Source organism: Protopterus annectens, chromosome 10.part0 (assembly GCF_019279795.1).
Source record: "Protopterus annectens isolate FY-2018-M chromosome 10.part0, PAN1.0, whole genome shotgun sequence".
NCBI classification, from domain to species: domain Eukaryota; kingdom Metazoa; phylum Chordata; order Ceratodontiformes; family Protopteridae; genus Protopterus; species Protopterus annectens.
In genome coordinates this window covers 793,027,251-793,045,608 of record NC_056744.1, presented here as the reverse complement: position 1 = coordinate 793,045,608, position 18,358 = coordinate 793,027,251, and the positions used below count along the sequence as shown (strand labels likewise).

Below are 18,358 nucleotides of genomic sequence, written 5' to 3'. Positions count from 1 at the left end.
AATATGATGCCTGTATATTTTTTGTAAACACAGATGCACATTGTAGTGTCATAGAACTTGGCATGGTAATAAGTGACCAGTATAATCCCTTTTAATTAGTGATGTGTAACAGACCACCTAGTCTGTCAGACCACCATGCGGTACATTTTATTTACTATAAATAAATGGAAAAGTAGCTGTAGGTCATTCTGTCCACACTGTAGTCAATACTAAAGTGCTTTGCACTGCCCAAGTGCACCACAGTGTACTATACAACAGGCAGGTTTAGCCATCTGACTTCTGAAAGATGTATGTAGTTTCACAAGCTACTGTGTTATACAAGAGGCATACCCTCCCTTTTGATGGTAAACATAGAGTTAACCATGGACTTCAGATTCTTCATGTACCTTTTGAACAGGAGAAAGAAAATGGTTAGGTATCATTTTTAGCCATTCTGCAATCCCATTTTAGAACAATCTCTGCAAATGTTTACTGGTGATGAACACCCAGTTTTGAATATCACTTTTCAATGAATTTGTGACTTGAGAGTTACATAAATGTGGTACACACATATTTATGATATTGTTTCAGAGCCTTATCAAAGGAGTCTATATTATATTATCAAAAAGTCAGTTCAGTGAATGGCACTTACATCGAAAATGCCATTCATTGAATTTGCTCTTGTGGGGGGCACCCCCCACTAATTATATATACCAACTCTGAGATCGCACTACAGTGAGGAAAGGCCAAATTTTCTGATCTTCTCTGTACCGCGATCTGACTATGAACAGTTCACTGAACAGTATTTTCGATGTATGTCCTGTTCGCTGAACTGACTTTTTGATTATATAATATCAACCCTTAAAAAAGTGGCAGGTATGGTAACCTCAACAAAGCTACAATCAGTCAATGTAAAAAATAAAACAGAGTTGTATCACGGCAAGGAATGTAATTACTGATAAAATGGCTAAGAATGTGGCTTCACTGTTGACTTTTTTTAATGAGCACAGTTGAAAAAGTTATGAGGCAGTGTGATGGCTTAGCATTTAGGGTTTCTGCCTCTCACCTCCCAAATTCATGCTGATTGATTGGCTACTCTAAAAATGCCTATATTTATTAAATTTACCATTGGTCTTCTGGCTCAGGTCATGGCTGAAAGGGGTCCATAAAGAACCATGCACCTTACCCAGTTGACAAATAAATAAATAAATAATGAACAATACAAGCTTATATCAGTGTTGAGACCTACATATATCTTAGGTGATGGAACCAGGTTCTAGAAAAATGAGTTCACATGTCATGTACAAAGGACTGGTTTCATATGTAGTGCCCACACACATAATGCTGATGTGATTAGTAGTAGTCTGCAGTTTGGCCCATATAATGCACACTGCTTACATTTTACAGACATGTTGTTGTTGTGTCTTTTGGCTTTTCCCAGTTAGGGGTCGCCACAGCGGAACTCTGGTCTGCTAATGATTGGCAGTAGATTTTTACGTGCTGAGTTGCCAGCCCTGATGCACAACCTTCAACGAAGGTACGCCCATTCACGCATGTCTCCACACAGAAGACGCTCTAGCTGAGAATCTAACAGGACGTCTTACTGTGAGGCGACAACGCTACCGCAGCACCACCACCGCAGATACATTTTACAGACATTTTTACAGACATAAGCATCTTAAAAAATAATATTTAAAAAGCTGCTTGCATAACTGCATGCTACACTCAGTTTGGTGCATTGCTACTGATTAACATACAGCAGACTGTGATGTAATTTGGTGGGTGTTTGAACTTGTACTACAGCTAGTACTTCTGTTGGGGTGTTGATGAGTACAGATATGCTATATTTTAAAGGCAGGACGCTGATGAGAGGTTGGCCTGCATTACAACAGTATACATTCCTGCTATCTCTTCCTTTATTGTGCAGATTACAGAACCACATACAAGTAGATACAGAAGCTGTAAGGAAGCAGCAAGAAGGAGAAGAACTCTAGGGCTGAAACAGAAGTGGTGGTAGGGTAAGACGTCATCCTGGTATCTTGTGAAATGAACATTAAGGTATGCTAATTCCTTATAAAGAAACAAAAAGAAATGTAGGCATGTGAGACTTATTTGCATATTTGTGCTTCTTCTGCCAGCACAAAATATTGGTTTTGAATTAGTTGTTTGGTGAGCTTATAAACAACATCACATTATCACTGTGCTTGTCATGCAGATGATCACTGTGAAGTCCCTTATTCAGACATGCCATCACCATCACATAGGCTTACAGGCACAGCAAATAAATGTGGTTTTATTATCTGGAATTATTAATGAAATTTGAATGCACCGAATTTAAACTTGCAGGTGACTAGGAAGACAGAACATTTCTTTTTGAGGTTGGCCCTTTGCATATGGTCTTTTCTTATTTAACTGGGAGGCAAACTAGGTAGTGAGAAAAGCACTTAAACAGCACAAGGAAAACAAACCTAGTAAGTAATATCAGTGTAGTTATAGCTCAGATAATTTATCTGTTTACTTATTTACATTTGGGAGACAGAAATACCTTGAGCAGCAGTGTTTGTTTCTAGTGGATTCCCAGGAAGAAAGGTTAAAAATAAGTTTTGGATAGACACATAAAATGTACTTCAAGTACAGTCATTAATTAGGTAATATACATATATGATTCAATGTACAGTGGAAAATAAGAATAATTAAAAATATCAAAGACTGACTATAGGGAGAGAGAGATGGAGTATAAATAATATGATTCAAGCTGCTCATTTTGTCACAGAAGGCAAAATTAATGGTTAGCACAGGATATGCAAGACAAACATAAAATGCACGTACTAAGAAGCAGAATGAAGAGTGAACAAAAAAGACAATATTTTCACATAAATCCTTGGTTTCAATGTTATTACCAGATAGCAGGTGAATGTAATAACACAGGAATTAGAATGCGCATCTGCAAACGAAGAGTTTTCATGTAACTCTACAATGGCATGTGCAGTTAGTGTTCAGATAATCTTTCGATGAGTTTTTGTATGCATACATGGAAGAGCTTTTTCTGTGTCGTTTTCGCCTCCATGAGTGCTGGTCATCAAGCCTCTCTCCAATCAGACACAATCAATAACCATTTGAAATTGATATATTGGGACTCAGAATGCCAAGTCCTGTAGTGTGGAGATGAAATGGCTGAAAATCTGGACTTACATGTACTAAGTTAGAAATTACCATTTCTCTGAATTTCCCCTTTCCCTTTTTCTCCAGTGTATGGCCACCTTGGATTTGTTTTATATAAATATACATAAAATCAGGGGTGGGGGTGGAGATGGAATTGCCATTTGCAGAAAATGCGTTTAAAGGTGAAGAGCCATGCTTGATATTCACTCTTTTCCTGCATTTGTGATCTTTATTTTTTGGCATGTCAGGATATGGCATTGCAAGTCCCAGCATTACCACAGAGATCTAACACAATCAGTTTGTGTCCTTACCTGAGGACTTCAGCCAGGATCAGGGCAAGAGCTATCCAAAGGGGAGCTGTTCATCAAGCTGCCTGGCAACCTTGCAGTGACAGCATTTGCAATGGCCTAACCCTGTCAATGGGTGGAGGGACATGCAATCTGCATCACTGCAGATGCTCTCAGTGCCTTCCCCATGTGAATGGTTGCTTCCAAATAGCTGCTTTAAAGGGTGCAAACAGGCAGTGGCTTGGAGACTCTAAAGCCGATGCCCAGGCCACACATTTGAATCTTCATCCTTCCTCCAAGTGACTATGATAGTTTGCAGCTGGCTGTGTCCCACCCTCCCCTCAGGGATGGTCACACCCATCTTCTCCTCCAGCTCCATCAAACACCTAAGACACTAATCAAATTCAGGTCACCTGGGCTAGAAACAGGTATTTATCCTTGAAGTATTACTCTTCCAGTACAAATTTTACCAGCTAAGGAATACCCCTACCAGACCTAACACAAACTCAGGGAAAGACCACCCTTCTTGATTTATTCATAATAAATATTACACAGAGGATACACGGTATAAGATGCATCCCAAATAACCTAACAGTCCACTTCCCACTGGAAGTAATTATGTCATTTAAAACCCCTGCTCCCCATCTTTGTACATTTCAGGAACATCTTAAAAAGTGATAAATTTAAAGTACATTCAGAGGAATACAACTCTTTCTGGGTCTCCCTTATATTATTCAAGTCATCCTGATGAAGTTTTACATCACTTTAACACACTTGTTAATAAAGTGCTAAAAAACACTTCTTCACTACCAAAAATATGGTGAGGTTAATCACTGCCCAAAAGTAAAATCTGCACTCAGATCTGTACCCAAGGGACAAATGTTATAAACTGTGGAAATCTACCAATAATCACATGAACTAGTCAAACATGATAGCACTCAGGAAAATATGTAGCTAAAGATAAAGGAAGCAAAAGTCTCTTATTTACAGTTTCAGCTCTGCACAAAAGGCTCTAACCGCAAGTGGTTCTGGAAAATAATAAAAGATATTTCCTACAGGATCCACTTGAAACAATCCCATGAACCACAGAGACAAGTATGCTAAAGACGAAAACCTCTGAGGATGGTACCAAGTGCTCTCTGAAGCATTCATATTTTTGTCGCCTCAAGATTCTGTTTCACCATCACTTCTTCTTCTTTATCTTCATTAACAGCCTTCCCACTCAACATCCACAGCTAGGGTTCCTATTGCGTGATCGAAAAGTATAAACGGCGAATGCATATTGAGTGAATCCGATTGGTCAAAACATTGAAACTTTGCGCGCATAACACAGAAATTACCGTAGGGAATATTTTCACTTTATTTCAATGCAGTGCGATCTCGGAGTAGGAATATTTAAGTAGTGGGGGTGTGGGGGTGCAGGGGGGCTTGCCCCCCCTGCCTACAGTGTTTAGGTAATTATAGTTGTTTATTTTTATTTTTTTATTATATTTTCGAAATTTCAAACATCGCTCATATGGTGTCGACCATATGGTGTTCAATGTTTGAAACTTTCGAAAATATAATATAGACCCCCCACAGCTACCTGTAATCCTAAACACAGCTGCTATGGCTATCTGTAGATCCATCTCCCCTCACACCACCACTGGAAAAAAAAATATTCCTTCCATACTTTCCACTGCAATACTGAAAATTTACATGATATAAAATACAAATAATAATAATAATTATTATTATACCCTTTCTATCCCTATACTCATTATTATTCTCCCATCTTAAGTGTCACTCATGAAAAACATCTACCTCATTCTGCCTCACATGGTATAATAAAAATTGTGTAGTTATCCCCACTTTGGTTTATGAATATTGTATAAGTTAACCACATAGTCTATCTGTCTAATATGTACTATATAACTGTATATGTGTAGAGATTATCTGTCTTTTCTTATAGGTTCATAGGTTCATACTAGGCTATCTGCCCTAGGGCATTTATAAGCCTAGCCAGAGTGTGTTTGGCTTTCGCCACCCATTTTAAATTAATTTTGCTATGCCCTTTTTCAAGGTTAGTATACTGTGCCTCTGTCTAACAGTGACACAGAAGTGATACCCGGGGTAAACCTATGATCTCCCATCCACTCATCAAGATTCCTCTTGAAGAGAGTCAATGAGGGACTCTGCCTAACCTGGACTGGGATTTTATTCCAGAGTGAAGGGAGCCTCTGGGTTATGAATCTGTCCCTCCAGCATGTCCTATTTATTTCAGTGCTGAGGTTCAAGTCTCTCGAGCGCGTAGCTTGATGGGATTTGGATTTTCTGAGGTGCAGCATGTCCATTAATTCCGGGTTGGACATGGCTTTATACGTCAGGCACAGATCGCCTCTGAGCAGGCGGTATGCCACTGAGTAGAGCTGGAGTTTCTTTAACCCGGCAGCATATGGCATCTGTTTGAGCCCTTTGATTCTCTTGGTGAGGTACTTTTGGGGTCTTTCCAGTTGCTGCAGGTGTCTGGTAAGGTACATCCCAAAAGGGGCATTGTACTCAATTATGGGCCTGATGAGGGATGAGTAAAGAGGCACGATGGCCTCCCCTGATCTAGATGTGAATCCCTTCATGATTAGGTGGGCTATATAAAATGTTTTTCTAACCACTTTGGCCACATGGTTGTCAAATGAGATATTGCTATCAACTTGGGTCCCCAGGTCCCTAATTACTTCTTCTGTACTTAATGGATTACCACCTATGTGGTAATTTGTGGGCACTTTGTTTTTTCCAAAGGGGATGACTATACACTTTTTGGCGTTTAGCTTGAGGCCATGGCTCTGGCACCAGTTGTCTGTTTCTATGAGGCCCTTTTGGAGGATGCTTGTGTCGGCTGGAGAGTCGATTATGGCGCCCAGTTTGCAGTCATCTGCGAACTTGGTCAGCCACAGTGCTTCCGTGTTGGCCTGTACCTCCAAGAAATATATACCGAACAAGAGAGGTCCCAGGACTGAGCCTTGTGGGGCGCCACTTGTAACTGGTTTGGAGTCTGACATGGCTCCAGCAATTCTAACCATGTGGGTTCTGTCCTTGAGCCAGTTTGCAACCCATCTAGTGACATAGGGGTTTATATTTAAGCTGGTGAGCTTATGTATAATGCCCGAGTGGGGTATTGTATCAAAGGCTTTTGCGAGGTCCAGGTAGGCTGTGTGGACCACCTTCCCCTCGTCAATGGCCTTGGTGACTGTTTCAAAGAAATCAACCAGGTTTAAGAGGCAGGATCTGCCCTTAACAAAGCTGAACTGGGTAGGATCCAGTGTCTGTAGGTCCCCAATATCTTTATTTATGAGGTCCATGATGATCCTTTCTATAGCTTTGCAGACCAAGCTAGTCAGGCTTATGGGGCGATAGTTTCCAGGATCTGTTGAGGCACCACCTTTGTGGAGAGGGACCACTGTTGCTGTATGCCACTTTTTGGGTACATATCCTGTAGTAAGGCTGAGATTGAACAGTAGTTTTATGTTTGGGTTTAGCTCTTCTTGGAGTTCATGTAGGACGCAGCCCGGGACACCGTCTGGTCCCATTGATGCTGTGTTTTTTGCTTTGGAGAGGCAGCTCTTACCTGAGCATCTGAGATGTCAGGGGGGCAGCACTCTGCTGGGATAGATATTTGCCCTTTTGGTGGGGAGGGTGGAGAAGTTTGCGCTGAACCTGTCAGCTAGGATGTTGGCAATGTCTGTGGGTTCGTGTATTTTTGTCATTTTGGACTAATTCTGAGCATATCTGGGAATTTCCACCCAGGTTCCTAACATAACTAAAGAAAGCCTTGTGATTATCCTTAGTGTCCTGTGCAATTTTTCTCTCGAAGCTGGCCTTAGACGATTTTATGAGTGCCCGTAGTTTTTTGCTAATACTGATCAGAGATGCCTTCCCTTTTTGGGATTTTGCTCTATCATGTAGTAGCTTTCTCCTTCTATTGTATAGTTTGTTTATGGCTGGGGTCCACCAGACAGGAGGTCTGCCTTTGGAGGATTGGGTCTTGGTTTTATTTGGGATTGCATGATCCATGCATTCCTGAAGGTGTTCATAGAATGCGTTTATAAAGGATTCTGCGGTCTGGGCCATATTTTCCACAGGCCTGGGGGCTTTAAAGGATTCCACCTTGGTTTTGAGGAGTGTGAAATTTGCTTTAGAGAAGTTTTTCACTGTGGTTTTCAGGGCAGGGGGTGGAGTCGGGATGTGAATATCCAGTGAGATTAGTTTATGGTCTGATCTTACCAGTGAGGGATACACTTCTGGTCTGGAGCATAGAGTCCCCATGTTGGTGATGATCAGGTCCAGTATGTTTTCCCCTCTTGTGGGAGTGGTAACAAGTTGTTCCATAACATTTGAGTTTATAAATTCTAGGAACCTTTGGGCTAGGGTGTTGGAGCTAGAATAATGCTCCCAGTCTATGTTTGGGTAGTTGAAGTCGCCCAATATAATGGTGTTTGGAGAGACCTTCATATTTTCCAGTGTTCTCAGGAAGGCCGAGTGGGGTTCCTGGGTTTGGGAGGGTGGTCTGTAGCAGGCTATAAACTGGAAGGCAGTTTTACCCACTGTTAGTTGCACATGCTTCGTGCTGGGCCACCAATCTGGAAGTGAGGGTATCTTTGACGAATATTGATACACCGCCTCCTATTGTGGTTTGGTCCAAGTTTTGGGGCCGAAAAGCATGGTATGAGGTATAACCTGGTAGTGCTGGGGTGCACTCGGGAGCCTTGAACCAGGTTTCTGTTACTGCACAGATATCGATGTTCTCCATGCTAAGGAGAGTTTCGAGTGCGTGCATCTTGAGGTTTAGACTTCTGGCGTTGAGTAGCATTACTCTTAGTTTCTTATCCCTTGTGATACCTACGGAGGTGGGTTTGTCTTTTGAGCCTTGCCTAAAAAAGGCACTATGGGGGTAGCAAGTGCCTTTGCCAATATCCGAAAGCCCAGGGATGACAGGTGCAAGCCGTCCCTAGCGAAGCATCGTGGCTTGTCGAGCATGTCATCCCAGGCTGACAGGCATTGGATCCCCTTTGAATGACACCAATACTTAAGCCAATTGTTGAAATTGATCATCTTGTCTTCATATTGTGGCATCATTCTTGGTGAGGGTAAGATGCTACTCAAGGTCAGGGTCATACCGGCCTGGTCTACATGCTCAGAGTGCTCCTCTATGTCTCTTTTCATGTAGTCCAGGGAGGTACTTCTCAGGTCATTCACACCAGCATGGACAATGACTGAGTCATATTTGTACTTGCCTTGGAGTGACCTGAGTGCTTGTGTTATGTGGCGGATCCTAGCGCCCAACAGGCAGCTCACCGTGACCTTCTCCTTGTTCAGCCTGGTGAGCAGGACGTCAGTGTGCCTGACGATAGAGTCACCTATTACAATTGTATCAGGTGTGTTGTTTAGCCTTAAGGGCTGTGACTGTTCGGCACAATGGCTTTGTGAGCTATGTGTTGCACGTGTTTTGTTTTGGGGTAGCGGTTGCTTGGGTGTCTGCTTTGGAGGTCTCTGCTGCTTAGGCAGATTTTTATTTAGAGCCTCCGAGTATGTTTTTGTGTGTTTATGTGTTTGGTTTGCTGTCGTGGTAGGTCTATGTGAGACTGGAATTGTAGTGAGTGTGGTTTCCTTCTCCTCCTGACTGGTTTCGCCAGTACTGAGTTGAGAGAGCTTAGCCTCCAGTATGGCTATATGGTTGCATCTCTCACATGTGTTGGAATTTGTTGGGAGGAGGAGAGGGTTGTCTGTGTACATGAGGCAGTTATAACATTGCCTCAAGATTCCCAGATTCACCAGCTGGACCGGAGAGGAGATTGACAACTGACCTTTGGACATGCTAGAATAGTATTTGGAATTCCTTTATAATTGAAAAAAGGGCCAATAGGGAACAAGGTACTCAAGGGGAGTTTGTGAGGGTGTAGTGCTTTTAATTTTTTAGTGCTGACTTATATAATTGCTTTAGTGAGCAAGTGCCAGGTAACTTAAATGCAATGTGTTACAGGTAACTTAAATGCAAAAACGACAAACAGTAACTTTCTTTCAAGTGAAACAAGGAAATAAGTACAGTAAGCAATGCAGATATCACTAGGGATCCATAGAAGCGCTGAAAAGCCGCATTTTAGGTGGAATTAGCATTTCAGGGAAATAACAAGCAAACAAACAAGCATACAAACAAAGCTAGATTCAGCAGGCCTGGATCTAGTCTATGCTACAGCAAACAAGGTGTAGCAATTTCAGTAAGAAACAGTTCAAATATGCAGGCACTATAAACCTTTAACCAGAAATTCCCAGCTCAGAAGGGCAGAGTCCAGCCTCTCCTCCCACAAGAGTGCAGACCACAAACCCTTTTAATGTAAAATAACTGGCCTGAAGCCCAAGTGCTTAAACCAGAATTAATACACTTTTAGAATAACAGACACTGAGCCCTCAATCAGCAGTTCTCAACTTAGAAGGATGTAAGCTACCTGTTCTGCCACCACAGTGCAGACCACAAACCTTCTTAATGTAAAACAACTGGCCTGAAGCCCAAGTGCTTAAACCAGAATTAATACACTTTTAGAATAACAGACACTGAGCCCTCAATCAGCAGTTCTCAACTTAGAAGGATGTAAGCTACCTGTCCTGCCACCACAGTGCAGGCCACAAACCTTCCTAATGTAAAACAACTGGTCTGAAGCCCAAGTGCTTAATCCAAAAGACTTAGAATGATAGCTACACTTTAATCAAGTTACTACCAAGCAGTAATAAATACAATTTAATACTTTAAGGAATGCCTGGATTAGTGCTCAAGTTATACAAACAAAGCTAGATTCAGCAGGCCTGGATCTAGTCTATGCTACAGCAAACAAGGTGTACCAATTTCAGTAAGAAGCAGTTCAAATATGCAGGCACTATAAGCCTTTAACCAGAAATTTCCAGCTCAGAAGGGCAGAGTCCAGCCTCTCCTCCCACAAGAGTGCAGACCACGAACCCTTTTAATGTAAAATAACTGGCCTGAAGCCAAAGTGCTTAAATCAGAATTAATACACTTTTAGAATAACAGACACTGAGCCCTCAATCAGCAGTTCCCAACTTAGAAGGATGTAAGCTACCTGTTCTGCCACCACAGTGCAGACCACAAACCTTCTTAATGTAAAACAACTGGTCTGAAGCCCAAGTGCTTAAACTAAAAGGCTTAGAATAAGTTACACCAAGCAGTAATAAATACAATTGAGTACTTTTAAGATGACGCAAAAGCAAAATAAAGTAGGAAGAAAAACAAATACAGTAAAAGCAGATATTTTTTTTTTTTTTTTTTTTTTTTTTTTTTATTTTGAGTGAGCAAGTGAGATGGGCCCAGGAGTTACAAGACAGAAACAAGTGCAAATGCAGGCCTTCAAATCAGAAAGTTGAGAGAGAGATGGAAGACTGCCCAAACGGCCAATAACTACAAATTTTGGGCCAGAACCACTCCTTATGTGGTAGACAGGTTACCTAGTGCTTACCACTCCCACTGATAAGCTAGAAGGCTTCCCTCCAACACAGAAAGGCTTGGGGGCTCAGAAGCTTACAAATAGTCCTGGATACAGCAAATCTGTATCTGGAACACTAATTACAGGAAAGGTAGGAAACAGGCTTACAATTTTTTTTTCAGAAAAGTAGCAAAAACAGTAGTAAAAACAATTCACATGCAGTGCAAGCTGGCACACTTGAGTATGTAGCAATATTAGTCCACACACAGTTTGAAAAAATGTAATTAAATTAAAAGGACTAAAAGCAAGTGCATAAAGGGTTTATTAGGTAGAATGCGGTAAAGAGATGGGACTGGGGGAGTGTCCTAGATCAAATCTACAGTGGGGCGGGCACAGTCTGCAAAAGCCACCAAATTTAAACTACAACCAAGAACAGGGGTGGGGGGGGGGGAGTTTCAACAGAGATGTGAGGAATCAGAGTGCAAATTATAAAACCAAAAAAATATATACTGATCTCTGTATATTTGCAGAACAGTAAGACAACAGATATCTAAGCAACAATTTAGCTCTATAATACAGAATAATACAGAAAAATATACTCAGCTCTATATATTTGCAGATAGTCTTGTAAGGCTGTCTCTCAACACACAGGTTCCACTTTAAATGCAGGCTGCTGCTATTAAGTCAAATTAAGGGAACCTTGAGTTAACAACACACAAGCTATAGAAACCAAAATGAGGGGGTGGGGGTGGGGAGACAGTTTCAACAGAGATGTGAGGAATCAGAGTGCAAATTATAAAACCAAAAAATATATACTGATCTCTGTATATTTGCAGAACAGTAAGACAACAGATATCTAAGCAACAATTTAGCTCTATAATACAGAATAATACAGAAAAATATACTCAGCTCTATATATTTGCGGATAGTCTTGTAAGGCTTTCTCTCAACACACATGTTAAACTCTTTGCATACTGGATACCTTGCCATGAATCAAAGTTTCTTTCATAACTTCTAGCCATATAATTGTACAATGCTCCAAGTGGTTCTCTTGTTTGTTACTCTTTGTAAATTTGCTACACTTTCTAAACACTTGTTTAACAAATTTCTGTTATCTTGTATTTTTTATGGAGTTTTTCTCCCCAGGCCTCCAATGAAAATGGGCTCATTTCAGCCCAGTGGACTTTCCTGCTCAACAAAAGCAAATAAAACAAACAAACGAACAAATAAACAATAATAATAAAAGCTATGATAATAAGAACCCATCACAACTTCTTATCAGTTCCCCCAGGACAGGCAAAATCTATGTAATAACCATGAAAAACTTGAGACTACAAACCACTTCTCATATCTAGGTATTTGGCTTGAACAGCATTTAGATTTTGTAGCATTACATTAGCATAACAAGGGACAAATCAACAAACTACTTCTACTGCTCAACAAAGATTCCCTGTTTTCTATAACCAGAGGGCAAATGTGAAATTGGTAAAGGTATCCTCCTAACACAACAATGTGATACCCTCCCTTTCATCAGTGCAGCTTTAGAGAAGAATTTTTCAACTCTACAAGCCGTTATCAACCATGTCAGTAGGTTTGTGACCCTATCCCCCCAAAGCAGAACACCACTGCCTTATTTTAGCCAAATGTGAATGGCTAAGTGTTAAACAGACTCCCTTGTTTTCATACTTAAAACTGGTGTCCTTCCCATTCTTTGTTGGCTACCTACTATCCCAATCCCCAGATGATCACCTTGGATCAGTTCCTCTTCAGAACCCTCACTCCAAACACTACACACAAAATTATATATTGGAGACCACAGCTTCTCAGACATAGGCATATGAATTTGGGAATTTCTTCCATCCACCCAGAAAACAATTCAGTAATACACTGAATGCAGATAGAAATTTGCAAACAATTTTTAAAGATGAAAGTCCTTAAAATGCATTACACATAAATACCATACAATGGTATTATAGCATCGTTTCTCCGAAAAAACACTCCATACCCTAACCCACCCCTTTCTTTCCCTTTTTATTTCCTTCTAAATTGTGGCTTTGTAAATGTTGCATATAATTTCTCAAGTACTATTTTAACAATTTCATTATGCAGAGCTGCTGTTTTCTATTTATCATACTTGTATAGAAACAGATCCTCAAACTATAAACACAGTACTAAGATGGATTCTTCAACTTCATGATTGTACTAAGTGACTATACAGTTAAACTTTTTTTATAAATCACTTACTTGTTTTTTGTTTGGATTGTGTAATCTCTCTCTTCAAAAGTTGATAGGTTAAATCTTTGTTTCTTCATTGTATATATTTTTTAAAGTCTGTGCACATCAAATGTTCAGAAGTTTTGTACCCCAATTGGGCTGGCCTGAAGTTGTTCACTTCTTCAGTGCTACATTTCAGGAAGCTAAATTAAACAAACAAATAAAAAAAACTGAAATTGTATCTGTTGTAACTATATAAATGCGTATTAAGTAAGAAGTATTAAAATAAGAACATGTTGAGTGATGGTGTAGCTACTTCATATGATATGCAAGGCACTGTTTCTATTGGGCAAAATATATGTTATGGAAAACAAAAGGAAAAATAATTTAGTATAAGATAAAATAAAAAGAAATTACATTTTTCTGTTGAGTCACTGAAATTTAATAGACTTAAGAATGATGTATGATGTTTGATTTTATTATAGTGGTGTTAACGTGTATCAGCAGATATCATTTGTTTGTTTATTAGATATTAGGATGTTCACATCTTTATAAAAACAGCAGTTTGAAAAAATTGTCATGAACTAAGGTGGTTTGGACTAAGATGATCTGGTCTTTTTGATCAGACACTTGTTCCAGACTGGCAATATTACATAAACATAGTTATTATTGCTATACAGAATACTTATTTTAGACAACAAGGTCTGTGATATATTTGTTTATTTGTATAAATGTATGTATTAAAGTTAATGAAAGAGTAATGCTGTTTACAGAAATGCAACAATATATTTCAGTTAATGTAAAGGTTAGAAGATGAGATTTTAACTGTAATCTCAGTAAACTAGAAGGGAAGGTTTACAGGAATGTTAAGTATTCTGAATAATTATTTAAAAAGTGAACAATTATTGTTAGGGCATGAGAGACATATTATGTATATTACAGATACTTGTAAAACAGAAATATATTATTTGATTTGCAGACATGTCACTGGAATTATATGGGTGGAGAATGGTACACAGTTCCCTGGGCAATATAACTATTTCAGCAACATTTGGAGCCCAGACTAATTACAGTAGACAGGGAAGAGGGTTATCAACATTAACAGGACAGTGTGCAACTTTCTCAATTCTATTTGAATTTAAAAGAACGCACTTGTGGAAAGATCACTTATGTATGCATCCCTTCAATTATTCCTGGACTGAATTGTGGATTTTGTTTAAGGAAAAGTATATAAAAGTCTACATAGAAGTAGAATTTGGCTGCCATTTGTGTAAGGAGTTAGCATATGATAAGTTAATAAAATATTACAATGTATTGTTAGAAACTAATGATTTAAAAACTTTAAAGTTAGAAATAAAAAATAATTATGAGTTTAATAATGAAAATGAGGGCCTTACATTATAGGCAAGAACATTTTATTAAATGTTTTAAAGAAGAAGTAAATATGTTAAATGTGAGGAATTGGTTATGGCAAAAATACAGTTAGATAATAGAGAAGTTACATTAACACGATATCTGGTTATTGTAGCAATAGCACAGTATGCTATGTAAAAAGAATAGCTATGGCATGTATCTATGCTGGATGATTCTTTTTTTGCGTATACAGAAATTAAAACTATGACAATGGAAAAGTGACTATTGTTCTACGATATGAGGGAATCCAGTGTGTGAGGTATTGATTGCATATATGCTAAATATTATCGGTAGAATGATTTTAAAGAGAAACATTTTTTCTTGAAAGCTTTGAATGAAAGGGTACACTGGTGTCATATGTAAGAAAAAACAAAATAAACAAAAAACTTGTGAAGGATTTATAAAGCTTATATGGAAAAATGGGAATAAAATAAAGTTGCAGATTGTCATCCCATTATATTTTGTAATGTGGATTACAAGTTATTGATGAAAATTATACAGGTTAGGTTTGAAACAGTTTTAAAGAATGCATTAGAAAAGGGAGTTTGTGTTGTAAAGTGTGCAGATATTAAGTATATATTGATAATATTAAAAAGCACTATAAGGTTAATGAAAGTAGTCTCATTTCACATACTTTCACAAACCATTTTACATGGTTAATTATGTTATGAGCAGCAATGGGATATTTTGAAAGTTTATGGGGTTAAATCATAAAAGTAAGGCAGTTATTGCAGTCAGTTTACATACATAATAAGGACAGGAGGGGATAATCAGAAAGAATCATAAAATGAACACACTGCAGTAAATATTATGGTTAAGGTAGCATTATGAGGTCCAATGTGGCCCGACAAGGCTTCCACATGCAAAGCCAACAAAGTGCAGACATGCTTGGGACAGTGCTGTACAATGAGGCCTTAAATTTTCAAAATGGGCAATAATTGCTTAAGTGACTATGAGTTTGTCATATGTGACTATGGCTTGTCATATGACACCAGAATATTGTCAAGCAGGCATCTGCACAGTGCTGTGTGGGTTCATGCACTTGTTAAGTGCCACATACCTGCAATACTGGCTCTGCTAGGAGCCCATATAAGGACTTCAAAGCAAAGTGCCATCTATGTTCTTTTTATAAATGGGGGAAAATGGGGTCTAAAATCAGAAAGGGAGAAGAAGAAGCAGAGGATCACACAGAAGGACAAAAGGAAAGGAATAATGGTCTGTTGGTGGGTGAAAAAGTTTTTTTTGGGGGGCAGGGATAGGTGTAATTTTTTATTTTTTTTTCAGAATAAAGGTAGAGGGTGATGGAATCATGGAGAAGTTGTGAGTAGCAAGGAGGGTACAGGGATGGCCTCATGGACAGACAAACAAATACGTTACGCATACAAAGACTGACATAAATGTACTGACACAAAAGTAGCCACAGTGAAAATACACTGACAGACAGAGGGTGATTAACTGGTGATGAGGAAAACTGGACTACAATCAGTGGAGGGGAAATGACAAACAAGGAAAGGTATCACCATGATGATTGATAGGGTGTGGTGAGGGTAGTCTGTTAAGCTGTTCTAGAGGGGAACTTCCTCAGAAATAAATCTCATCTCTGGGTGATATCAGGGGAGCTCCACCACTGGTGGCCCAATGGTCTAAGCAATATAGCTATGTGACTCTACCAGCTGCATGAGAAAGTGCTTCCTGCTTGTCAGTCCTCATTAGCCACTAAACTCCATATCATGTGACCCAAGAGGGCTCATCAGCACTATACTTTGATGAGAAGCATATGCTGCCCACTGGGAAAGCAGCAGAACAGGCCAACAGTGAGCCTTCCAGGAAGAACAGGATGTCCTCCACAGGGTGACCTTAATTGCACTGCAGATAGGCAGGCTTGGGGACTTCAGCAAATCCAGCAGTCAATAAAGCACAGCAGCTTGTGCAGAGTATAATTGCTGCTGTTTCACAGCTCTGCACTCCATGACTGATCTTGCCGAAAAATACAAAAATAAATGGAGAAAGCAAAACAACAAAGCAATACAAATAAATAAGACATGAAAAACAGGAAACAAAGGTCAGCGTGATGTCATACATATTTTATTAAAACAGGACCTGAAAAGAGAAAAAAAACAGTTAGCATAGGAATGAAAAAAAATGGCACGGGCTCAAATATTTACATAGGGGTTGGCAGCATGGGGATAAAGGTTCATAGGTAGTAGGTTAGCTGCCACTAAAGGCAATTTTAAACCTAGCCAGTTTCCCTTTTGGTGCTTGATTTAACCTATACTATTTATTGCTAGACTTGCTTACACATCCGATGGTCGATAATTATATTGTATCCAAAGTGAGAATAATGAGAGAATGCCGTTGCCTTGACCACATGTAGTCTTGGTCTCTCCTACTGTATAACCTGTTGCGTCTCCTAACTTTCTTTCTCTGTTAGTAACTTCTGCTTAAACTAACCTCCTAAACCCTCAGCTCTACTACTTTAGCCCTACTGTAGCCCCCTCCTTTCTCCCCCCCATTCTCCACACTTTATCCCCCCACTTCCTATCAATGTCTGTACATTTTCCTTCTTTTGAACAATTATCTTTTTGTTTTTACTCTTATATGTAGTAAATTTAGACGACTGCTATCAGTGCAACCCTTAATATTCATAATTTTTTCTTTTGTTTTTCTCTTTATAATTAATTTCATATTTGCATTGTTATTTTTAATAGTTTTTGTCCTGTATGTTTATCTTTGCTTATGTTTGCTGTGGCTCTTTCCCCTTGGGTCTCCACTGAAAATGGGTTGCTTACTATTAATGCAATGCAAATAGTTAATAACCTTTTCTTTTTTACAATTATTTTGTATTGTGATTATTTAATATTTGTATATTGTCACTTTAGCGTTGTTGCCTCACAGCAAGAGATTCTCCCGTTCGATTCTCGGCTTGGGTTGGGAGTGCCTTCTGTGTGGAGTCTGCATGTCCTCCTCGTGGTCGAGTGGGCGTTCGAAAGACATGCGTTGAATGGGCGTGCCTTCGTTGAAGGTTGGGCATCGGGGTGGCAACTCGACACCATAAAAACTAACTGCCAATCATTAGCGGACCGGAGTTCCGCTGTGGCGACCCCTAACTGGGAAAAGCCGAAAGACAACAACATATTGTCACTTTATCTTTACTTATGTTTGCTGAGGCTTTTCCCCTCGGGTCTCCACTGAAAATGGGTTTGTTAGCAAACTCAGTTGGACTAGCCCGGTTAACAAATGTGAAATGTTGTTGTTGTGTCTTTCGGCTTTTCCTGGTTAGGGGTCGCCACAGCGGAGCTCCGGTCCGCTAACATTTGGTAGTTTATTTTTACGTGCCGAGTCACCAGCCCTGATGCACAATGTGAAATAAATAAGTAAATAAATAAAAATAACTGTGATCATGCCATATATAATTTGAAGGGACCCATGAATGGGATAAAGCAGTTAGGAGTTGCCTTTGTCCATTAATAGTAATTTTTTTATTGCCCACCCTTAGATCCAAGTTGCTGTTAAATATTGACAGGGATGAGCTTTGTTTTACATGGCTAGAGAGTCTGTTCCAGTGTAGTGGTATACACTGCAAGATATATCTGGCCCTCCAAACTATTCTGCTAATGTTGCAGAAGAGGTTTAGATCTCTTGATCAAGTATTTCTGATAACATTTGACTTGCTGATGTATTGTAGATCCATTAGTATTGGTTCAGAAGAAGCCTTGAATGCAGACACAAATGACCTCTTAGGATTCTGCAGAATACTGAGTATAGTGACAGGGCTTTGAGGTAGCCCATGCAGGATATATTGTTTAGGCCTTGTATCCTTTCCGTAAGGTACCTCTGTGG

At 39.4% G+C, this 18,358-nt stretch overlaps 1 long non-coding RNA gene across 1 annotated transcript in view; it reads left to right on the top strand.

The window, feature by feature from the left end:
• The window catches only part of LOC122813349, a 292,537-nt gene that overhangs the window by 166,461 nt on the left and 107,718 nt on the right, over positions 1-18,358 (top strand). Inside the window, exon 3 of the long non-coding RNA XR_006366667.1 lies at positions 1,907-2,037. This is a non-coding gene — a long non-coding RNA (uncharacterized LOC122813349). The remainder of the gene's footprint in view (positions 1-1,906; positions 2,038-18,358) is intronic.